The sequence below is a fragment of the Erinaceus europaeus genome, chromosome 13 (genome assembly GCF_950295315.1).
Source record: "Erinaceus europaeus chromosome 13, mEriEur2.1, whole genome shotgun sequence".
In the NCBI taxonomy this organism is placed as follows: Eukaryota; Metazoa; Chordata; class Mammalia; order Eulipotyphla; family Erinaceidae; genus Erinaceus; species Erinaceus europaeus.
The window spans coordinates 101,169,873-101,194,925 of NC_080174.1; positions in this window are offsets into that span (position 1 = coordinate 101,169,873).

Genomic DNA, 25,053 nt, shown 5'->3' on the forward strand with positions numbered 1-25,053 from the left:
CAACAAGAGCTGAGACAGCATTGACAAGAATAACATTAACAACAACAACGACGGTAACAACAAGGGCAAATAAATGGGAAAAACAAGATCCAGGAGCAGTGGATTTGTAGTGCAAGCAGGCACTGAGCGCCAGCCATAATACAAACAAACAGGCAAAAGAAGAAAAAAAAAAGAAAAAGAGAAAAGTAAAGAAAACAAGAGCTGAGCAGTGCTCTGGTAAAAATCAAAACATAACATTAGTGGGAGTCCAGCAGTAGCACAGCGGGTTAAGCGCGCTTGATGCAAAGCTCAAGGACCTGCGGACCCTGGTTCCAAGGATCCCGGTTCCAGCCTACAGATCCCCACCTGCAGGGTAGTCACTTCACAGGCTGTGAACACCCTCCTAGAATGGCAACAGCAACAACAGCAACAGCAGCACAGGGGGAGTGTTCTAGGAAAGGAAAAGTAGACCTAAGTATCCTTCCTCTCCCCCCCCCCGCCCCCCACCCAGGTTTATGTCTGTGGTTCCATGCCTACAGTACTAATCCTAGAGGCCATCTCCCCTCCCCCCCCCGCTTTGTATGGCCCTAGTTGTTCATCATTACCATTGTTATTATTGCTGTCATTGTTGTCAGATAGGACAGAGAGAAATCCTGAGAGGAGGAGAAGGATGGGGAGAGAGAAAGATGAGGGTTTGGGGGGGAGCTTGACTGTAGCGCTGTGGTTTGGGAGCTCATGGTACAAAGTGCAAGGACCAGGGTGGGCATCCCAGGTGGAGAGCCTCTGGTGTGGTGGGTGGGGGTGGGGGGAGGCTCAAAGAAGCAGTGAAGCAGGTCTGCAGGTCTGCTCCCTGCCATGTGTACTTAACCCTCTGCACTACCACCCGGGCCTCCCCAGTCCCTCCATTCTTTCCAGAGAGAGAGACAGAGACAGAGTACAGGGTGTGAGAAAGACATGAAAACAACACACCACTGCCTTTGGAGTTCCATCTCTTTTCATCCTCAGTGGTTCTCACTGTGGTTTCTTAGATTTCTTCCTATGAAATGAAAAGTTACATTGTGGCGGTCCAGAAGGTTGTGCGGTGGATAAATAAAGTATTGGACTTTCAAAGACGAGGAGGTCCTGAGTTTGACCCCTGGCAGCACATGTACCAGAGTGATGTCTGACTCTTTCTCTGTCTCCCGTCATATCTTTCTGCTTCAGAAATAAGTACAATCTTAAAAAAAATTAAATTAAATGAAAATAAAGTGACAAACCTTTGTGTCCTGAACCCTATCACCATGTAAATGGATAGTTTTAGTGATGCCTCCATCAGAGGGCATGTGTCACATGGTGAGGGGACTGAAGGCAAGAAGGGAGAGAGTGAGAAAATAAATAATTTATAAAGGGATGGTAGTGGTGGTGGTGGAGGAGGAGGTGGAGGAGCAGGAGGAGGAAGGGGCGCCCAGTCAATGAATTAAAGTGAGGCAGTCAATTAATTAATTACTCAAAAATCAATTTTTTTCCGAGCTCGGGGTAGGTGTATTTAGGAAACTATATACCCCTCCCAAAGGGGAGAGGGGTGAATTCTTAGAAAAGAAAGAAGAGGCCTAATCCCTCCACCTTTTCTGTGTGTGTATGCCTATGTGTGTAGGGGGATGTCAATGTGTAAATGGCCTTTATACACACATGCAAACACACGTGCACACACGCACCAACATCTGTGGAGTTCCACCTATTTTCATCTTTGTTGCTGTCTCATACACTCTTGGATGTTCTCATTTTGAATATAAAATGATATTTTAGTCTGAACCTTTTCTGATCACATGCAAAGAAATGGCATTTTTCCGGGTTACTCTCATCCATCTCTCTCTCTCTCTCCCTCCCTGCCCCCCCAAAGTATTTTATTAGAGATGGGACTTAGAACAAAAAAGTGTGTGTGTGTGTGTGTGTGTGTGTGTGTGTGTGTGTGTGTGTGTGAGAGAGAGAGAGAGAGAGAGAGAGGAGAGTTGTGTATATGCCTGTCTTTTGGTAGGTCACCCTCTTCCACACTTTTCAACATTAACAAAGGAATAGGTTTATCACAGAGACTCTCATGCCTGAGTCTCCCAAGTACCAGGTTCGATTCTCCACCCACCCCAACATAAAGTAGAGTTGAGCAGTGCTGGGGTGGGGGGCAAGAAGGAGGATAAACAAGGGCAACAAAAGGGGGAAAAATGGCCCCAGGGAGCAGTGGATTCATGGTGCAGGCATGGAGCCCAGCAATAACCCTGGAGGGATAAGAAGAAGAAGAAGAAGAAGAAGGAGGAGGAGGAGGAGGAGGAGGAGGAGGAGGAGAAGGAGGAGGAGAAAGATAAATAGATATCATATATATATATATATTTCAATCATAGGAACGGAGGCACTGAAATAGGCAGATGGGAACACTGGTCTTTTCTGGTTTGACAGTGGTGTGCTTTGCCTTGGGACATCTGGGGCCTCTAGCCAGAAAAGGCATGGTGGTATGCAGCAGGCTTACAGGAGACCTTTCTCTCTCTCTCTCTTTCTCTGTTTCCTTCCTTCCTTCCTTCCTTCCTTCCTTCATGGGGGGTGTTGTTAATGGTTTACAGTCCACAGAAAAATACAGCAGTTTGTACATGCACAACATGTCTTATCTTTCCACATAACTCTTCAACCCCCTCTAGGTCCTCCTCTCCCATCATGTCCCAAGAGCTGAACACTCCACCCCCCCCCCGACCCCGACCCCCACCCCAGAGTCTGTTACTTCCTTGCCATAGATGACAGACTGACATCTTTTTCTCATTAGTATTTCAATGCTGGAAGCAAAGAGCTTGTTCATGGCTCCGCCTCCTCCGCCTCTGCCTGTGTCTGTAGCCTTGGGTTCCCCCTCCCCCGCGGAAGAAATTTCTTTTATTCATTTATTTTATTTTTCATGGGGAAATGACCACTGACCACAAGTTGGGGAGATGGAGAGCAGGAGGTGTGTCCTTTCTAGAAACATTGTTTTTGTAAGGAGAATGAATGAAAGAACTGAATCTCTCCAGTGTGGACCATCCTTAAAGGCTTCATTCAGATGCAGATAGTCCCAGCTTTGGGGCTGATGGTCTTTTTTATCTTGGCTCAACACTCAACAGTTGTTGTTGTTGTTTCCAAGCTGCAGAGAGAGGGGGGAGGGGGGAATGAAATGTGCTTTCTTTTTTCTTTTCTTTCTTTTTTGTTTTGTTTTGTTTTGTTGTTGTTTTCAAGTTGAGGTAGCTCGAACTGTTTTCCTGAGGCCAAAGTAGTCCAGCATGAAATTTAGTGGGGGGTGGGTGTTTGTAGAGGGAGGAGAAGGAAAAATTAAAAGAGAAAGCAAGCAAGCAAGCAAGCAAAGAAAGGGTGAGTGAAAGAGCATAATGTTTATGCAAACAGACTCAAGCACTGAGACTCCAAGGTCCCAGGTTTCAGCCCCCACACCACCATAAGCCACAGCTGAGCAGTGCTGTTGGGAGAAGGAGAAGGAGAAGGAGGAGGAGGAGGAGGAGAGGAGGAGGAGGTGAAGGAGAAGTTGGAGAAGGACACACCCTACTTTCTGTATTCTTTCCTCTTCTTTCACAAGTAGTGAAGCAGGGCTGCAGGAGTCTCTCTTTCTCTCCCCCACTCCCCACACCCCTTCCCTCTCAATTTCTGGCTATCTCTATCCAAGACATAAAGATAATTTAGTGATCGGGGAGGTGGCGTGATGGATAGAGCACTGAACTCTCAAGCATGAGGCCCCCGAGTTCAACTCCCCAGTAACATATGTACCAGTGTGATGTCTGGTTCTTTCTGTCTCCTCCTGTCATTCTCATAAATAAATAAATAAATAAATAAATAAATAAATAAATAAGGGAGTGAGTAGGGCGTGAGCACAGCAGGTCAAGCATGCACTTGGCACAAAGGGCAAGGACCACCAGTGTGAGGATCCAGGTTCAAGCACCTGGCTCCCCACCTGCAGGGGAGTTAGTTGATTCACAAGCAAGCAGCAGTGAAGCAGGGCTGTCTGCAGATGTCTATCTTTCTCTCTGTCTTCCCCTCCTCTCTGTCCTATCCAACAATGGCGACAAAAATAAACCAAAGACAACAAAAGGGCATAAATAAGTAAATAAATAAAATATTTTTAAAAGATAATTTGTTTATCTTGAGAGAGAGAGAGATGCACAGCCTTCTCTTCTCCCCTGATTCCCCACCCCCCCAACAAACACACACACACACAAACAATCTGTTAAGCTCTCTCAGGCATGTAATAGACAATGAATATACTAAAATAGAATCAGACACAAGAGAAAGGGACCCCAGTGATACCAAGATTATGCAAAAGACTTTCATGTATTGGACTCCTCTGAGGTTACAACTTCAGTCAGTCCCTGGTGCCTTCACAAAACCTGTAGGTGCAAGACAGGAATCCTGTTCCTCAGTAGCTCTTGAGATGAACAACAGCAGAAATAAGGCTTTGTGACACACAACCCCCATCTTTATTCATTCATACATTCAGCAAGCAAGCAAGCAAGCAAGCAATGTGTGTAGTTCCCCTCCCCCAGTTTTATTTTCTAAAGGAATATGTGTGTGGTCTTGGACAGACATGATACATTTTATATACAGACATTTCTTTTCTGCTCCATATAGATATATAAATCCAGTGAATAAAAAATGGCGGGGGGTGAGGGAAAGGAAATTGGGGGCAGTGGCTACCTACCAGGTACCCTTTCTCTGAGGAAACCCCAACACTCTGCTCACTGCCACCCTTCACCCTTCACTTCCCTATGGTTTATTGGATTTCTTTCTTTTAAAGGAAAAGTTATGGTTTATGATGAACCCCTTACAATGTATCCGGATTGTTATATTGAAGATTAGATTTAAAAAAAAGGAGGGGGGAAGGCAGGAGGGACAGTCCAGAATATTGCTGAGTTCTGGCAACTGGTCTTGGTCTGTGGGGATCCCACCTGAGACCTCAGCTCCCTCTCTCAAATGAAAATATATGATAGATAGATAGATATATAGATAGAGGTGGGGGTTGGGTGGTGGCGTGGCACACTGGGTTAGGAACACATAGTATGCAATGGGAAAAAAAATACACACACACACACACATACATATTCCCCTCCCAAATTATTGCTGGGGCTCGGTGCCTGCACCAGGATTCCACTGCTCCTGGAGGCCTTTTTTTTCTTCCCCCTCTCAGTTTCGTTACCCTTGTTTATATATATTTTAAAAAAGTCAGTCAATCAATCAAAAATAAATGCTTTTAAAAATTATATTTATTCCATTTTATAAATAAAACTTAAGATGCCCCGACCAGCAGGGCGGTGAACAGGGGCTAGGAACCCTATGAGACCTGAAATGATAGGGACAAGAGACACTAAGAATGATAGCAAGTCAAGTTTCTGATCAAGCTGTAAATTTTTATTGAGAATACAGGCATTATAAGGCTTTGGGGAAGGAGATGGAATGCTGGAGGAGGGGAAGGGGGAGCAAACTTCAAAGCGAAATGCTCCTTGCAACAAATGGCAGGAACCAAACTGTGTGTTGATTCACTTGTGTTGACTCACTTGATTACTGATAAATGGTTTACCTAAGGGGAAATGGCCTGCCCAGGGGGGAATTAACATTTGTCTTGAGGGGTTCCATTGTCTCAAAGCTTATCATCTATAAAGCAGAGAAATGGCTCCTGGCATATCCTCCCTTTGTTATAATTTTAAAATTGAGGCAGGCAATGTGGGTGAGGAGCAGAGACCCTAACAGCAGGTTTGGTGGGCATTACCAGAGGAGGGAAGTATTGACCTGATTCCTCCCACGGGGTGGGTGCAAAACCAACCTTCCTGCATCTTATAAGGCTCTCGGTGCCTTTTTGGGGAGGGGAGGCAGAGCCACAGTTTCTAGGAAAACAATTTTTGTTGCTGACACCAACCTCCATGCAAATCAGGTTTGCTTCACTGGGGACTCAGAGGTGGACAATAGGGTCCTCCCCCTGCAGTGCTTTGCCTTGCACCCCTTACTGGTGTCCTTGCCCTGCCAAGGTTGGATGTCTCGATGCATAATTCTGAGTTTTATGCCATCCGAAAAGGGGGTCTGTCATCCTCAGGTTCAGCCAGGCCTCTGTCAGTCAAATCAAGTCTGTGATAATGTATTTGCAAAGGTTTTGATGCCAAGGAGTCAATCTGCCATTTTATAAAATCAGTAATCTTATTAAAAATAAAGGGTCCTAAGGTAACCATTAACAAAAGACTAATAAGGGTCTCATAAGGGGCTCTGTAGTGACTCAAGACTATTTGTGGTGGAGTCTATAACCTGTTTTAATTTGTCAGAAAATTTCTGGGAGGAATATATAGAGTGTCCTAGCATGCCACCAGCAAGTCTAAGGGAAGCAGTCAGTGGATGTGATGTCCAGGGGAAGAAACACAGCACGTCTGGTCCGGTCAGTGCCAACTGATGAAATTTTCTTCTTCTGGTCAGCTGTGGAACAAGCAAAACTAGGAGGCAAGGACCAGGTAGAGAAGAATTGACATGAAAATATAGGATGGTGTTTATCAAAACACAGAGGAGGTACATACACATTAGAAGTCAAGGTGAGGTTCCTTGAACATCAAGGAACATTTTGAGAAAAGTGAGCAGTCAATAAGCATGCAAAGATGAAGTCAGCAGTGGTAGGTCAGCAGAAAGAGAAGACTTTGATAAGCTGGTGAGGTTAGCTGGAGTATATACTGTCATGGCGTCCTTTGTGGTAAGGACTTGCCAACAGGGACTCTGTGGATTTTGCAAGAGCAATGTCATCCACCATAATAAAAGGAAAACAAACATGGAAACCCAGTGTTGAAAAAAGAGAAAAAGGAAATATGTCTCTGTGACTGGAAAAGTGGGTGGCTTTGTCAATGAGATACAATAAATGGACAATTCGAATTTTTGTAAATATTAAAAAGATTTAGTATGTTACTTCATTGACACTTTAGCCAACTGAATACTGGGGGGTGCATTTCCCTTCCTTTTTTATTATTAATTAAGCTTAAGGGTTTTAGTTTTTCTTGTTTGAGCTGTAGCCCACATAAATTTAGAAAAAATATCAACTGAGAAAAAAGTTTTTTTTGTTTACTAAACATGGGCAGGTGAATTACATCAATCTATCAGAGAGCATTGGCTTTTATCAATGGAGATGAATCTTAAAAGTCTGAATAGCAAGATCTTAATTAAATAATGCAGGAGCCAGTAAAGTGCTCTCACTATGGCAGGTCAAACGTTAAAATTTTTTAAGAGGCTTGTAAAAAATGATAAAAAAAATTTAGGATATGAGTGACTTTAGGAGTCATCACACACCCATAAATAAAAAATTAAAAATGTTTAATTTTAAATCTTACCATATGAGCAGTCAGTTCTTCATGTGCAGATGTGCCTATAATTATTTACTTAGGGAGAGAACTTGTACCAAGTTAATTGATGATCTAATGATTAGAATTGACTTGATGTTTTTTCTATGATTTTAGAATGCTCTTTATTAGAATATAACAATATGTTATAGAAAGTCAATACCTAATGTATTGACATGATAAAATGTTTACCATTTTAGCATTATTTTAAACTGATTAGACAGTTTAAGCACACTATTATGCCTTTAGTTTACTAAGATCTTTACTCATCACAAGGCTATCATGAGTAAGCATAGATATAAAACTCTTAATAGATTTTGTTCCTTAGAACTCTAATATGGCAACTTAAAAGGGTAAAATAAAACCTCATAGTTTAAATATTCAAAATATTAATTTTGTTAAATCAGGATTTGCCAAAACAAATCTTCTATCAGACCAAAAACACAATGTATTACCTTAATTTATCAAGAATAAACCTCTGGCAGTCTCTTAAAACAAACCAGATAATTTTTAAAAGCAGAAAGATATAAAGAGGAAAACCAGAGCAAAAGCCTCTGGCATGTAAATAATTAACATAACCATTGTGTTATCTTTTACTAACCCAAGCCAGTTTTGCCTGTTTAGTTGAGAAAGTATTTTAAAAGCTTTTTTTTTTTTTTGAAATCACTTAAACGATTTTAAGTAAAATGTTAAACTTTGTTAGGATCTTTGTTTATCACAAAGCTATCACACCCTTAGGGCAGCTATGAACAAGGGTGGGTACACAACTTAATTGATCTTTCACTTTGATTTGGATAGGTAACTTAAAAAGCTAAGATAAACCTTATAGCTGAAATGTTAAAATAAATTTTTACTGTTAACATTTCTTTTAGATGACCATTTTACACTAAATAATTTTGTTGAATCAAATCTGTTGAATAATTTTTTTTTAATCAGGCCAGGAATATCACGTTTATCCCTTTTTTTCTTGGCAAGGCCACTGCTCTACACTGACTGGGTTATTAGAAAGTCAGTTCAAGGATGGAATTAAATTAACAAACAGTGGCAGTTGGTATTGAGGTTCTGGTAATATCTACAATTTTCACAAGAGTGAGAGAGACTTCAGAGGCATTTTACCATGCCTAGATATCTCAGAAAATCTTTTTAACTAATGAATTGATGTTGATATTAGCTATCAGAAGGACGAAATTGTCCTATATTTTACTCTGGTAAAGGTGTGACAACTCTATGAGTCTGGATCTTTAAAACCACATTTATCTTAACTAAATATTATTTAAAACTTAAAACAAACTTTAGTTACTTAGGGGTTAACACACATTAATGAAAACAAGGTTAGCACAGACTTAAAACATACATTCTTGGTGAAAGGAAAATTTTCCCTTTGAAAAACCGCTTTGGATTTTGGATTCTTAATTCACAGACTCTCTATTCCCCCCCCAAGGAGGGGCCTTTGTGACTCAGGGGAATGACTGACTGCAGTCTGCCATCTGTGGAGCAGGGGTTCTGTGCCGTGATTGGCTGTGCGGGCAGAACAGGTGGGCTTAGTTTACTGCTGCCTTGCAGAGAAAAATCTTTGGAATTCTTTTTCTGGGCTAAGGTACATTTTACAGTTTTAAAGAAAGTGGTCTAATCAGTATTATTGGCCAAGTCAAGGACCGCAGCACAAAACGGAGGGGCGGTGGTGTAGGGAGGCAGTCTGGACAAGGAAGAGCATAGGGGTTAGGGTTAGCCAGTTTGAGTCTGGCTCCAAGTAACAGGGAAAGCCAAAACCGGGTTTGATTTGGATGGTTTAGTCTTAATTTTAGGGATTGGGTTTAGGTTTTTTGGTGAGGCTAAAAATGTAAGCTCTTCTGTAACTGCAGCTATTTCTTTCATTAATTGAAGCTGCTCTCTCCGGTCAGTAAGGACCTTGCGGAGGGTGGAAATTCCTGTAAGGGCTCCTGAGCATGCCCGCCTGACAGAGGGATTGTCAAGGAGAGGGTCAGGCTGGAGAGCAGGGGCACGGATATAGGGAGGGGAATTAAAGGCAGGAGGACACCAATCGGGATTGTAGTATCTGGCAGCCTCTTTTTCTAGCAAAGCCTCATTCTCCACGGGAAGTGCTTCAGGAGAGGGAGGGTTTTGTAAAACTGGATAGAGGCTGGGGGAAAGAATGCTGGGTTTCATTCTCATGTGAATTAGCAATAGGAGGGTCAATGAAGGGAACTTTAGTAAGTGCAGTGGGACCTGTAGGGAGGGGAACAGGGCTTTTACTTTCAATGGGTGCTGGTAGGCTTTTATTTTGACTGGGTACTGGGGGATCAAGATCAATAATCACAGAAGGGCATGGGGATGGGGACTTTGTCCTGGACGGTGGACTACAAAGTTGCCAGAGGACCTTTTCACCCTCTGTAATAAGGTTTTTAATATCAGGGTGATTATTATAGATTTTTAAGATATCATTAATTAAATTCCAGTAACAAAAGGCAGAAACAGGTACACGTTCAGGACCAAAAGACTGATAGTGATCATTAAGACAATCAACAATTCTCCTCCAATGCTTCTCATCTATAGTGCCTTCCTGGGGGAACCAGGGGCAAATATTTTTAATATAATCTAAAAACTTCTTTAATTCTTTTTTTAACCCTATTTCTTCGTGTCTTGATTGACTCCTTGAGTCCTTCAATGAATAAATAGTTTGCTGAATTCATGTCCCATGGTATTGCTTACCTCAGCCGCTGTGACACTCTCCTCCAGATGCGTCTCATGGTCGGGTATTTCCATGGCAATCTATGCGAGTCTTTGCGTTACCCCCCTCGGGCAGTGGTGACTCAGTGAATTCGGGTAGGCCTACCCTCTCTATCAGCGGAGTTTCTAGGTCCAGAAGGCTTCTTTGCCCCACGTTCCAGGCGCCAGAATGCCCCGACCAGCAGGGCGGTGAACAGCGGATAGGAACCCAATGAGACCTGAAATGATAGGGACAAGAGACATGAAGAACGACAGCAAGTCAAGTTTCTGATCAAGCTGTAAATTTTTATTGAGAATACAGGCATTATACAGCTTTGGGGAAGGAGAGGGAATGCTGGAGGAGGGGAAGGGGGAGCAAACTTCAAAGAGGAATGTTCCTTGCAACATATGGCAGGAACCAAACTGTGTGTTGACTCAGTTGTGTTAACTCACTTGATTACTGATAAATGGTTTACCTAAGGGGAAATGGTCTGCCCAGGGGGGAATTAACATTTGTCTTGAGGGGTTCCCTTGTCTCAAAGCTTATCATCTATAAAGCAGAGAAATGGCTCCTGGCATTAAGAAATTATGTATTTGTTAGAAAGGAGAAATCTACAGGGCCGGGGTGGGAATAAATAGCATAATGGTTATAGAAAGAGACTCTCATGCCTGAGGTTTCAAAAGTTTCAGGTTCAATGACTGGACACCATATCCCCCCCAACCACCATCTGGTGACAGAGAGAGATTGAGAGAGAGAGAGAGAGAGAGAGAGAGAGAAATCTACATACAGAGACCAACCAGAGCACTACTCAGCTCTGGTTTGTGGCCTATTGTGGAATGAATCTGGCTGGCACTTTGAGGCGTCAGGGGAAAAAGTGAAGGTCTTTTGTATAACAAATGTTATACAACTTCTTTTGTATAAACCAAACCCCCACCACTGCCCCCCCTTTCCTTCTCCCCCCCACCAGGGTCTTATTTTTTCCATAAAACAACAAGAGCTGAGACAGCATTGACAAGAATAACATTAACAACAACAACAACGGTAACAACAAGGGCAAAAAAAGGAAAAAAACAACCTCCAGGAGCAGTGGATTTGTAGTGCAAGCAGGCACTGAGCGCCAGCCATAATACAAACAAACAGGCAAAAAAAGAAGAAAAAAAAAAACAAGAAAGAGAAAAGTAAAGAAAACAAGAGCTCAGCAGTGCTCTGGTAAAAATTAAAACATAACATTAGTGGGAGTCCGGCAATAGCGCAGCACGTTAAGCACGCTTGATGCAAAGCTCAAGGATGGGAGGAAGAATCCCGGTTCGAGCCCCAGGATCCCCACCTGCAGGGGAGTCACTTCACAGGTGGTGAACACCCTCCTAGAATGGCAACAACAGCAACAGCAACAGCAGTGCAGGGGGAGTGTTCTAGGAAAGGAAAAGTAGACCTAAGCATCCTTCCTCTCCCCCCCGCCCCGCACCCAGGTTTATGTCTGTGGTTCCATGCCTACAGTACGAATCCACTGCTCCTAGAGGCCATCCCCACCCCCCCACTTTGTATGGCCATGGTTGTTCATCATTACCTTTGTTATTATTGCTGTCCTTGTTGTCAGATAGGACAGAGAGAAATCCGGAGAGGAGGGGAAGACAGAGAGGGGGAGAGAAAGATAGACACCTTGGGGTGGGGGTTGGGAGGGGGCTAGACTGTAGCGCTGTGATTTGGGAGCTCATGGTACAAAGTGCAAGGACCAGGGTGGGCATTCCAGGTTGAGAGCCTCTCGCATGGTGGTGGGGGTGGGGGGAGGCTCGAATAAGCGGTGAAGCGGGTCTGCAGGTCTGCTCCCTGCCATGTGTACTTAACCCTCTGCACTACCACCCGGGCCTCCCCAGTCCCTCCATTATTTCCAGAGAGAGAGAGAGACAGAGACAGAGAGACAGAGAGAGACAGAGACAGAGTACAGGGTGTGAGAAAGACATGAAAACAACACACCACTGCCTTTGGAGTTCCATCTCTTTTCTTTTTTTTAATATTTATTTTATTTATTCCCTTTTGTTGCCCTTGTTTTTTTATTGTTGTAGTTATTATTGTTGTTGTCGTTGTTGGATAGGACAGAGGGAAATGGAGAGAGGATGGGGAAGACAGAGAGGAGGAGAGAAAGATAGACACCTGCAGACCTGCTTCACCACCTGTGAAGCCTGTGAAGTGACTCCCCTGCAGGTGGGGAGCCGGGATTCTAACCGGGATCCTTATGCAGGTCCTTGTGCTTTGCGCCACCTGCGCTTAACCCACTGCTCTACAGCCCGACTCCCAGTTCCATCTCTTTTCATCCTCAGTGGTTCTCACTGTGGTTTCTTAGATTTCTTCCTATGAAATGAAAAGTTACATTGTGGCGGTCCAGAAGGTTGCGAGGTGGATAAACAAAGTATTGGACTTTCAACGATGAGGAGGTCCTGAGTTTGACCCCTGGCAGCACATGTACCAGAGTGATGTCTGGCTCTTTCTCTGTCTCCCATCGTATCTTTCTGCTTCAGAAATAAGTACAATCTTAAATAAAATAAAATTAAATGAAAATAAAGTGACAAACCTTTGTGTCCTGAACCCTATCACCATGTAAATGGATCGTTTTAGTGATGCCTCCATCAGAGGGCATGTGTCACGTGGTGAGGGGACTGAAGGCAAGAAGGGAGAGAGTGAGAAAATAAATAATTTAAAAAGGGATGGTAGTGGTGGTGATAGAGGAGGAGGAGGAGTAAGGGGGGGGAACAGTCAATGAATTAAAGTGAGGCAGTCAATTAATTAATTACTCAAAAATCAATTTTTTTCCGGGCTCGGGGTAGGTGTATTTAGGAAACTATATACCCAACTCAAAGGGGAGAGGGGTGAATTCTTAGAAAAGAAAGGAGAGGCCTAATCCCTCCACCTTTTCTGTGTGTGTATGCCTGTGTGTGTGGGGGGATGTCAATGTGTAAATAGCCTTTATACACACATGCACACACACGTGCACACACGCACCAACATCTGTGGAGTTCCACCTATTTTCATCTTTCTTGCTGTCTCGTACACTCTTGGATGTTCTCATTTTAAATATAAAATGATATTTTAGTCTGAACCTTTTCTGATCATATGCAAAGAAATGGCATTTTTCCGGGTTACTCTCATCCATCTCTCTCTCTCTCCCTCCCTCCCTCCCTGCCCTCCCAAAGTATTTTATTAGAGATGCGACTTAGAACAAAAAAGTGTGTGTGTGTGTGTGTGTGTGTGTGTGTGTGTGTGTGAGAGAGAGAGAGAGAGAGAGAGAGAGAGAGAGGAGAGAGTTGTGTATATGCCTGTCTTTTGGAAGGTCACCCTCTTCCACACTTTTCACCATTAACAAAGGAATAGGTTTATCACAGAGACTCTCATGCCTGAGTCTCCCAAGTACCAGGTTCGATTATCCACCCCCCCAACATAAAGGAGAGTTGAGCAGTGCTGGGGTGGGGGGCAAGAAGGAGGATAAACAAGGGCAACAAAAGGGGGAAAAATGGACCCCGGGAGCTGTGGATTCATGGTGCAGGCACGGAGCCCAGCAATAACTCTGGAGGGATAAGAAGGAGAAGAAGAAGGAGAAGGAGAAGGAGAAGGAGAAGGAGGAGAAAGATAGATATAATATATATATATATATATATATTTCAATCATAGGAACGGAGGCACTGAAATAGGCAGATGGGAACACTGGTCTTTTCTGGTTTGACAGTGGTGTGCTTTGCCTTGGGACAGCTGGGGTCTCTAGCCAGAAAAGGCATGGTGGTATGCAGCAGGCTCACAGGAGACCTCTCTCTCTCTCTCTTTCTATGTTTCCTTCCTTCCTCCCTCCCTTCCTTCCTTCATGGGGGGTGTTGTTAATGGTTTACAGTCGACAGAAAAATACAACAGTTTGTACATGCACAACATGTCTTATCTTTCCACATAACTCTTCAACCCCCTCTAGGTTCTCCTCTCCCATCATGTCCCAAATGCTGAACACTCCCCCCACCGACCCCGACCCCAACCCCAGAGTCTGTTACTTCCATGCCATAGATGACAGACTGACATCTTTGCCTCATTAGTATTTCAATGCTGGAAGCAAAGAGCTTGTTCATGGCTCCGCCTCCTCAGCCTCCGCTGCATCTGTAGCCTCTGGTTCCCCCTCCCCCGTGGAAGAAATTTCTTTTATTCATTTATTTTATTTTTCATGGGGAAATGACCACTGACCACAAGTTGGGGAGATGGAGAGCAGGAGGTGTGTCCTTTCTAGAAACAGATAGTGTTTTTGTAAGGAGAATGAATGAATGGATGAATGAATGAACTGGATGTAACCAGTGTGGACCATACTTTCAAAGGGCAAAGAAAGGAAAATTTCAACACCAGGAAGTCCAACTTCACGATGCATGCACTGACTTCCATAAGGGCCCAGTGAAGAAGACACATAGAGACAGTCAGAGAGACAGGATCACAGAGACAGAAAAGGTCTGAAATTCTGGCCCCGGGTTGATCAGTGCCAGAGCACTGAAGACAAACCCTCCATGTACATGCATACTTCTTACAAGTGGCATTGTTATTTTATGTTTATGAGGAAAGGTTACACTTAGAACATCTAGGTCTTAGCCCACTCTGAGAAGCAACACTTGGCCTGCAGCCCACTCTCCAAAACTGCTCTCGCCTCTCCAATTTGGAAGTAGTCTTAGTGATGCTCCAGCCAAGATGCAGGCTGGTTTATTGCATCTCCCTGCTCCAGGCTCAGACTGTCCTGTGTGCAGGGATCTGCACTATGTCTACTTCTTCTTCGATTTACAGTTTTGGGATAGGACTAGGTGGACAAAAAGAGCAAGAGGGAAGTAGATGATTTGGCAGTGGTAGTTTGTGCTGAGAGAGATTTGTAGAGTGATAAGAGGTATACAAATGGCTCTGTGAGATGTCTCTCATGACTGTGGCTCAGAAGGGCCAGGTGTATCCTCATTACTACCCTAATCCAGAGCTGTTCAGGTCTCTAGCTAAAAAATATTTTCAAATCAATTCATGTTACATATATATATATATATATATATATATATGGAGAGAAAGACTGATGTAGTCATTTTCTACAATGGATTCGATATGACATTCAGACAATTGATTGCTAAAACCTGGAGAGAATCTGTGAAGCAGGAAAATAATTGTCCAAAGCAGTAAAATCTCAAAATCATTACCTATATGCAGCTCCAATGGGACAGAGCAAAAAACGCTTGAGAAGGAACTCATCAAGGAGACTCTCCACATGGACAGGCACCACAAGTTTCCTATTCTGCCAACAGACACAGGGCAGCTGATAGTTCACAGTGTAAGCCTCAGGGCAAAAACCTCTCCCTCTTCAGTGTTTTTACATCTGAAATGAAGCAAACTGACCAAGGGCAAAAGAGAGCTACAATGGTGTCAATATTGATCTGTAAATCAGAATGTACCAAGTGTTCTGCAAAAAATCACTTTATTATAAACTGTGAGTGATACTGGCATGGAAATGAGGAGACAGAATATGTCTTGTGTCAGAAAGACTTACAAACTGAGGCTCCAGTAGCCTAGGTGAAATCTCCAACACAACAAGCCAGAGATCAGCAGTGCTCTGGTAACTCTCTTTGTATATCTGGGCCTGTCAGTAAAATAATTATATAAGTAAAATATTAATGAGTGAATACAGGCAGTGTGAGAGCATGTGAGAGTTAGAGACAGAGAAGGCAAGAAGAGAAATAGATGAGTTGGAAAGAGACCAGAATTCAAAAACTCCTACACTGTGTTCATTGATGACAGGTTCAAACCTGGCTTGTAGAGAATGTAAGGCAGCAGCTCTCATGCCCACAGACCCCAGACAGCCTCAGCCTTCACCATATGCTGTACTACCAGACCTGACAGTAATGTGTATGTGTGTGTGTGTGTGTGTGTGTGTGTGTGTGTGTCTGTCTGTGTGTGCTCAGAACTCACATATAGTAGTCTCAGAGCATGGGTGGCAAGGTAGCCAGCCTCACCTGCAACTTATGTACAGAGAACCTAGCTGTTTAGGGAAAGCCAGCTAGCCCAGATTCTGGCTAAGCAAGAATGCATATGCAAAGGGACTCTCATGTCTTGCTCTCCTGAGTTCCCGATTCAATCTCATGCCTCCCTATCATCCAAACACTGCCAATGTGGAAGCTGCGGTACCCCTCAGAATTCAGGGGCAGGACCCTGTCCAGTCACGTTTGGCTGCATCCTGAGCCTCCAGGCTTCCAGTCCACTTGTTGGTGGATAGCAGATTACAAGCCCTGCAAGAACCCAGAAAGAGCTGTGTCTCAACATAGATGGGAACTGTGTTTGACCAAACAATAGTGGATGAACCCAACCCTTTACACCTACCCTTTGGGTCCTGCTAAGGCAATTGCTCCAGAAGTGGGCATCCATGAATGTCCCATACAAAGTCGCTCTGCTTGCAGGAAGCACAAACTCCCTGGGCCCTTGCTATGGAGAGACAAAAGGAAGATGGATGCCTCCATTGGCTGAATTAGGAGATTCCATTGGATATCACAGCCCCGCCCCTCACCTGAGAGCCTGGCTGCTGCTAATAAAGGTAGTTGGAAACATCTGTTACCACTTGGGACATGAGGACATAATACTCAGGAATCCCTCCAGGAACTAGCAGGTTGGCAGACCTCCTGAGCCCAGGATAGCTGTGCTCCTAGTTGGGAGAGCCTTCTGGCCAGAAGTGAGAATATTCCCGAGATACAGGAAAGAACTTCAGGTTTCAAAAGGATTTCAAACCCCATGAGGCCCTTGGAAAAGACTTTTCACTGCTATCCAAACACCCTCTTTCAGAACCTAGGAAGCTTCCATTTTGCGTGGAAAATCTGGAAACTGGTGTGGCCATAAGTACCAAAGATCCTTTACATTCGGCCCAATAGAGGGAAAGCACAATGTGTGTGCCAGGTGGATAGAGTTTCACTTTTCTTGACCTGGGCTCTCAAGGAATAAGGACAAGGATGCGGTGCAGGAAATTTTGGAGGGCTGCATTTAGGCTGAGTGTCAGCCTCAGGGCCCTGGAGAATGGGAGTCAAGCACAGAGGGCCTGGACAGCTGCAGCTGGAGATGGACATATGCCTTTCACCAGCAGCAGGATCACTGTCTCCTCAGTTCCCCAATGTACTACACCGTATGCAGGAGACTAAATAATCCAAAGGGCAAAGAAAGGAAAATTTCAACAACAGGAAGTCCGAGTTCACGATGCATGCACTGACTTCCATAAGGGCCCAGTGAAGAATGCATGTAGAGACAGTCAAAGAGACACAGGATGACAGAGACAGAAAAGGACTGATATTCTGGCCCTGTGTTGATCAGTGCCAGAGCACTGAAGACAAACCCTCCATGTACATGCATACTTCTTACAAGTGGCATTGTTATTTTATGTTTGTGAGGAAAGTTTACGCTTAGAACATCTAGGTTTAGCGCACTCTGAGAAGCAACATTTGGCCTGCAGCCCACTCTCCAAAACTGCCCTCGCCTCTCCAATTTGGAAGTAGTCTTAGTGTTGCTCCTGCCAAGATGCAGGCTGGTATATTGCATCTCCCTGGTCCAGCCTCAGACTGTCCTGTGTGCAGGGAACTCCACTATGTCTATTTCTTCTTTGATTTAAAGTTTTGGGATAGGACTCGGTGGACAAAATAGCAAGAGGGAAGTAGATGATTTGGTAGCAGTAGTTTGTGCTGAGAGAGATTTGTAGAGTGATAGAGGTATACAAATGGCTCTGTGAGATGTTTCTCATGACAGTGGCTCAGAAGGGCCAGGTGTATCCGCATACTACCCTAATCCAGAGCTGTGCAGGTCTCTTGCTAAAAAATATTTTCAGATCTCTACATGTTACATATATATATATATATATATATATATATATATAGAGAGAGAGAGAGAGAGAGAGACAGATGTAGTCATTTTCTAAAATGGATTTGATGACATTCAGACAATTGATTGCTAAAACCTGGAGAGAAACTGTGCATCATGAAAGAATTGTCCAAAGAAGTAAAATCTCAAAATCATTAACTATATGCAGCTCCAATGGGACAGAGCGAAAAAGACTTGAGAAGGAACTCATCAAGGAGACTCTCCACATGGACAGGCACCACAAGTTTCCTAGTCCAGCAACAGACACAGTGCATCCGGTAGATCCCAGTGCAAGCCTCAGGGCAAAAACCTCTCCCTATTCAGTGTTTTTTTATTTGAAAAGAAGAAAAGTGACCAAGCGCCAAAGAGAGCTACAATGGTGTCAATATTGAGCTGTAAATCAGAATGTACCAAGTGTTTTGCAAAAAATCACCTTATTATAAACTCTGAGTAACACTGGCATGGAAATGAGGAGACAGAATAGGGCCTTTGTCAGAATGACTTACAAACTGAGGCTCCAGTAGCCTTGGCGGAATCGCCAACACAACAAGCCAGAGCTCAGCAGTGCTCTGGTAACTCTCTTTGTATATCTGGGCTTGTCAGTAAAATAAGTATATAAGTAAAATATTAATGAGTTAAGACAGAGTGTGTGAGAGCATGTGAGAGTTAGAGACAGAGAAGGCGAGAAGAGAAATAGATGAGTTGGAAAGAGACCAGAATTCAAAAACCTCCTACACTGTGTTCATTGATGACAGGTTCAAACCTGGCTTGTAGAGAATGTAAGGCAGCAGCTCTCATGCCACAGACCCCAGACAGCACCAGCCTTCACCATATGCTGTACTACATGACCTGACAGTAATAAATGTGTGTTTGTGTCTGTCTGTCTGTCTCTGTGTGTCTGTGTGTGCTCAGAACTCAGTTATAGTAGTCTCAGAGCATGGGTGGCAAGGTTGCCAGCCTCACCTGCAACTTATGTACAGAGAACCTAGCTGGTTAGGGAAAGCCAGATAGCCCAGATTCTGACTAAGCAAGAATGCATATGCAAAGGGACTCTCATGTCTTGCTCTCCTGAGTTCCCGATTCAATCTCATGCCTCACTATCATTCAAACACTGCCAACGGGGGAAGCTGGGGCACCCCTAAGTATTCTGGGGAAGGACCTTGTCCAGTCACGTTTGGTTGCATACTCAGCCTCCATGATCCTAGTCCACTTCTCAGAGCAGCCGATTACAAGCCCAGAAAGAACCCAGAAAGAGTTCCTACATAGATGGGAACTCAGTTTGACCAAACAATAGTGGTTGAACCCGACCCGTTACACCTCCCCTTTGGGTCCAGCTAAGGCAATTGCACCTGTGGCCTCACAATCCCTGATCATGGTGTCCTGGTGTCCACACATCACACTCAGAGAGATTCCCAGAAGTAGGCATCAATGAGTGTCCCATACAAAGTTGCTCTGCTTGCAGGTAGCACAAACTCCCTGGGCCCTTGCTATGAGGAGACAAAAGGAACATGGATGCCTCCATTGGCTGAATTAGGAGTTTCCAGTGGAGATGACAGCCCCGCCCCTCACGTGAGGGCCTGGCTGCTGCTAATAAAGGCAATTGGAAACACCTGTTACCACTTTGGACTAGAGGACATAATATTCAGGAGTCCCTCCAGAAGCTAGCTGGCTGGCAGACCTCCTGACACCGGGATAGCTGTCCTCCTAGTTGGGAGGGCCTTCTGGCTAGAGGTGAGAATATTCCCTAGATACAAGAAAGAACTTCAGGTTTCAAAAGGATTTGAAGCCCCATGAGGCACTTGGAAAATACTTTTCGCAGCCATCAAAACACCCTCTTTCAGAACCCTGGAATCTTCCGTTTCGCGTGGAAAATCTGGACACTGGTGTGGCCATCAGTGCCACAGATCCTTTACATTCGGCCCAATAGAGGGAAAGCACAATGTGTGTGCCAGGGGGATAGAATTTCACTTCTCTTGACCTGGGCTCTCATGGAATAAGGACAAGGATGCGGTGCAGGAAATTGAGGAATGCTGCATTTAGGCTGAGTGTCAGCCTCAGGGCCCTGGAGAATGGGAGTCAAGCACAGAGGGCCTGGACAGCTGAAGCTGGAGATGGACATATGCCTGTTACCTGCAGCAGGATCGCTGTCTCCTCAGTTCCCAAATGTACTACGCCATATGCAGGAGACTAAATAATCCAAAGAGCAAAGAAAGGAAAGTTTCAACACCAGGAATTTCGAGATCACGATTCATGCACTGACTTCCAATAAGGGCCCAGTGAAGAAGGCACGTAGAGACAGTCAGAGAGAGAGAATGACAGCAACAGAAAAGGACTGAAATTCTGGCCCTGTGTTGATCAGTTTCAGAACCCTGGAAGCTTCCGTTTTGCATTCAAAATCTGGACACTGGTGTGGCCAACAGTACCACAGATCCTTTACATTGGCTTAATAGAGGGAAAGCACAATGTGTGTGCCAGGGTGATAGAGTTTCACTTCTCTTCACCTGGGCTCTCATGGAATAAGGACAAGGATGTCGTGCAGGAAATTGAGGAGGGCTGCATTTAGGCTGACTGTCAGCCACAGGGCCCTGGGTAATGGGAGTAAAGCAAAGAGGGCCTGGACAGCTGCAGCTGGAGATGGTCATATGCCTGTTACCTGCAGCAGGAAAGCTGTCTCCTCAGTTCCCCTCTGTACTACGCCATATGCACAAGACTAAGTAATCCAAAGGGCAAAGAAAGGATAATTGCAACACCAGGAAGACGGAGTTCACTATGCATGCACTGACTTCCACGAAGGGTCCAGGGAAGAAGGCTCACAGAGACAGTCAGAGAGACAGAATGACAGTGACGGAAAAGGACAGAAATTCTGGCCCTGTGTTGATCAGTGCCAGAGCACCGAAGACAAACCCTCCATGCCCATGCATACTTCTTACAAGTGGCATTGTTATTTTATGTTTGTGAGGAAAGCTTACACTTAGAACATCTAGGTCTTAGCCCACTCTGAGAAGCAACACTAGGCCTGCAGCCCACTTTCCAAAACTGCCCTTGCCTCTACAAATTGGAAGTAGTTTTTGTGATGTTCCAGCCAAGATGCAGGCTGGAGTATTTCATCTCCCTGGTCAAGCCTCAGCCTGTCCTGTGTGCAGGGAACTGCACAATGTCTATTTCTTGTTTGATTTACAGTTTTGGGATAGGACTCTGTGGACAAATAGAGCAAGAGGGAAGTAGATGATTTAGCAGCTGTAGTTTGTGCTGAGAGAAATTTGTAGAGTGACAAGAGGTAAACGAATGTTCTGTGAGATGTCTCTCATGACTGTGGCTCTGAAGGGCCAGGTGTATCCGCATTACCACCCGAATCCAGAGCTGTGCAGGTCTCGAGCTAAAATATAGTTTCAGACCTCTACATCTTTTATATATATATATATATATATATATATATATATATATATATATATATATAGAGAGAGAGAGAGAGAGAGAGAGAGTGAGAGAGAGAGAAAGAGAGAGAGAGAGAAAGAGAGAGCAAGACACTGATGTAGTCATTTTCTACAATGGATGCGATATGACATTCAGACAATTGATTGCTAAAACCTGGAGAGAAACCATGCATCAGGAAAAGAATTGTCCAAAGGAGTAAAATCTCCAAATCATTAGCTATATGCAGCTCCAACGGGACCTAGCAAAAAAGGATCGAGAAGGAACTCATCCAGGAGACTCTCCACATGGACAGGCACCACAAGTTTCCTAGTCTGGCAACACACACAGGGCAGCTGCTAGTTCCCAGAGCAAGCCTCAGGCCAAAAACCTCTCCCTCTTCAGTGTCTTTACATCTGAAAAGAAAAAAGTGTCCAAGGGCCAAGGCGAGCTACAATGGTGTCAATATTGAGCTGTAAATCAGAATGTGCCAAGTGTTTTGCACAAAATCACCTGTGCCACAGTGATTCTGTTGTCCTCTCTCTCCCTACCACACACATACACACACACAAACAAACACAAACACACACTCTCACAGCCACGCACGCACACATCCACAGAGGCACAGGCACAAATGGAGTTATACACTTGCACACTGGACAGCTTCTGCAAGGCAGGGCTGGGCTGAACCCTGCTTCGCACTTCCTGGAAGCACGCCCAGCCTTTTAAGGCCAGCTCTGAGCTCCCATTGGCGGGCTTCCTTCAGAAGGCTGCTCTCTGAGTCCCGCCCTCACAAATTCTCCTCTGTTCTCATTGGTCAGCGCTTGGTTCACGCCCCTGAGGGTGATGTTCTTCTCTAATTGGCCAGCTGTCTCTATGAATACACACTGGGCCCTGCCCTCAGGCTCAGAGGGCACGGTCTCTTAGACCCGCACACGGGGACTGTCTGCCATCCTCTGAAGGCCCTGTTTCTGCCAACACGGCCCACACAGCTCCAGTCTGGTCCCGTCCTTAGTACACTGCCTGCTTGAGCTAGGCTGGCCATGCTCTTGGGGCACACCCAGAAACACTGTCTCCACTCTCTTAGCCCAGTGCCTCAGGGCACTTGCCCCATGGAGCCTTAGTCCCGCACTGGTGCTTCCCTCTTGTGGACACCCAGCAGAATGCAGCTGAGCACAGGGATTCACAAGCTCCCAGTAGAGATATCCCAGAAAAAGAGAGAAACCCCTTCCACTTGCAAAGCCAAACAGGGGATCCCCCCACCCCACAGAAAAGAACAGATGTCTAGTGCACTCTACGTCAATTTCAACCTTGCTGTCCATGGGCCACAAATCCCAGAGTTCTCCTCATTCCACAGAATCACTACACTCAACTATGGGCTTTGCTGCCACCTTGTGGACACACAGTAGAATGCAGCTGAGCTTCCACCTGCCACTCCTCTTTGAGTCTACACAGAAAATTACAGAGAATGGGAATAGCAAAGGAAAGAACCCATCTGAGGACCACCTGGTAGAATGCACAACATTGTCCAGAATATCCAATGTGCCATTCATATTTGAAAAACCACTTGTGCAGTGGAAACTTTTTTGTCATAGCACAACCCAGTTCCTAAGAATCTGTGTCAGGAATTAAGAAACAACAGTGGTAATCAAACTGAAACACAGTTATGTACACTTACACACACACACACACACACCCTCCCACAGAGACGCACACACTTTTCCCTGAAATAACGTGGATTGGCGTTGCTGTTTTGCACTCAAGTAAAAGGTCAAAGTTTCAGGGGTGGAGGGGAGAAGTGTTAAGTTTCTGGCATAGGAAGGTGAGAAGTGCCTACAGCAGATCAACAGTTACATGGACAACGAAGGAAGCATGGGTTGGAGGCAGAGCTGATGGAGATGCCAGGGAACTATGTGGAAGCCTAGGACCCCGTTTTGAGCCCCTGCTCACCACTTACCCAGCTAGGGAAAAGCTGGGCTAGTGTCAAATCAGAACTGCAGCTGTTTCTCTGTCTCTCTTCCTGCTTGGGACCTGCTCTCTCAATTTATGACTGTTTCCTTATCCTCAGTAAAAAAGTTACAAATGATGTACAGAAATACAGGGAAAATGGGAAAATTACCCCCTTGCCCACTATTACATGTAACTGTTGACGGTAAACCATTCATCCCCCAAGAAAGAACAGAATAAATATTTGTGAGGTTAAAAACATTGTAGGTTAAATAGTGAACATTCTTTAGAGCCATGCAATACTAATCCATTGTGCATTGGATGTCACTGTCAAAAACAGTGCAGTAGTAGTTTTAGTAGTGTGTAGTATCTGCAAAAGGAAATCTATTGTGTGTCAAAAGTTCCTTTCAATTATAAGAGAAAATCTATTAGGCAGAAGAAATGAGCAGTCATGCGATATGGGAATAAATAAATAAATAAATATGCAAATGAATGGGGATGATCTAGGAGGATTTGAAAAAAATAAAAACAAAAACCACAGGAAGACCTGATTACAGCAGAAATATAGAAAATGTCTGCTGATAAACAGAGGGCTGCTTTAAAACTTCCCTGACACTTCAGGGTCCAGGCAAATTAAGAATTCTCGAGAATGAAAAGAAAGGCATATGTATTGAAGCTTACACTAGAAAATGGAGGCAAGTTCTGTGCTATGATAATTACAATGAGGATACTGATAGAAAGGCTATTGGAAATGTTCCTGGAAGGCTTATAATTTATAATTGTAGTGACTCCTGCTCCAACTTGTGACCAATTATTTATGATTAAGGAGGCTGTTATAAATGTGGTAATTCTGCATTAAGATCAGATAAAAAGGTCAACAATTCTAAAAATGACTAATATATATATATATGTATATATATATGAACATATATGTAAGTGTATCTTTATTATAGACTCTGAGGGATACTGGCATGGCTATGAGGAGACAGAGTATGACTTGTGCCAGAGAGACTTACAAAGCTGAGGCTCCAGAAACCTAGATGAAATCGCCAACAAAACAGCCAGAGATCAGCAGTGTCCTGGTGATTCCCTTTGTATATCTGGGCCTGTCAGTAAAATAATGTATAAGTAAAATATTAATGAGTGCCGACAGAGTGAGTGAGAGCCTGTGAGAGTCAGAGACAGAGAAGGCAAGAAGAGAAATAGAAGAGTGGGAAAGAGACCAGAAGTCAAGAACCTCCCACACTGTGTTCATACATGAGAGGTGCAAACCTGGGTTGTAGAGATTGTAAGGCAGAAGTCTCAAGTCCACAGAACCCAGACCACCCCAGCCTTCACCATATGTCTGTAGTATTTACCACACTAAATGTATTGTGATTGTAAACTTCCATTCAATTATAAGAGAAAAATCTATCGAGCAGAAGAAATGACCCCTCATGTAATATAGGAGTAAATAAAAACATAAATATGCAAATAAATGGGGATGATCTAGGAGGATTTGAGAAAAATGAAAAATAAAAACAAAAAGCACAAGAAGACCTGATTACAGCAGAAAATGAAAACCATCTGCTGAGAAACAGAGGCCTGCTTAAAAAATTCCGAGACACTTCAGAGTCCAGGGAAATTAAGATTTCAGGAGAATGAAAAGAAACTCATATGTACTGAAGCTTGCACTAGAGAAAGGAGACAATTTCTGTACTATGATAATTACAATAAGGATGCTGATAGAAATGCTATTAGAAATGCTACTGGAAGGTTCTATTAATTATAATTGTA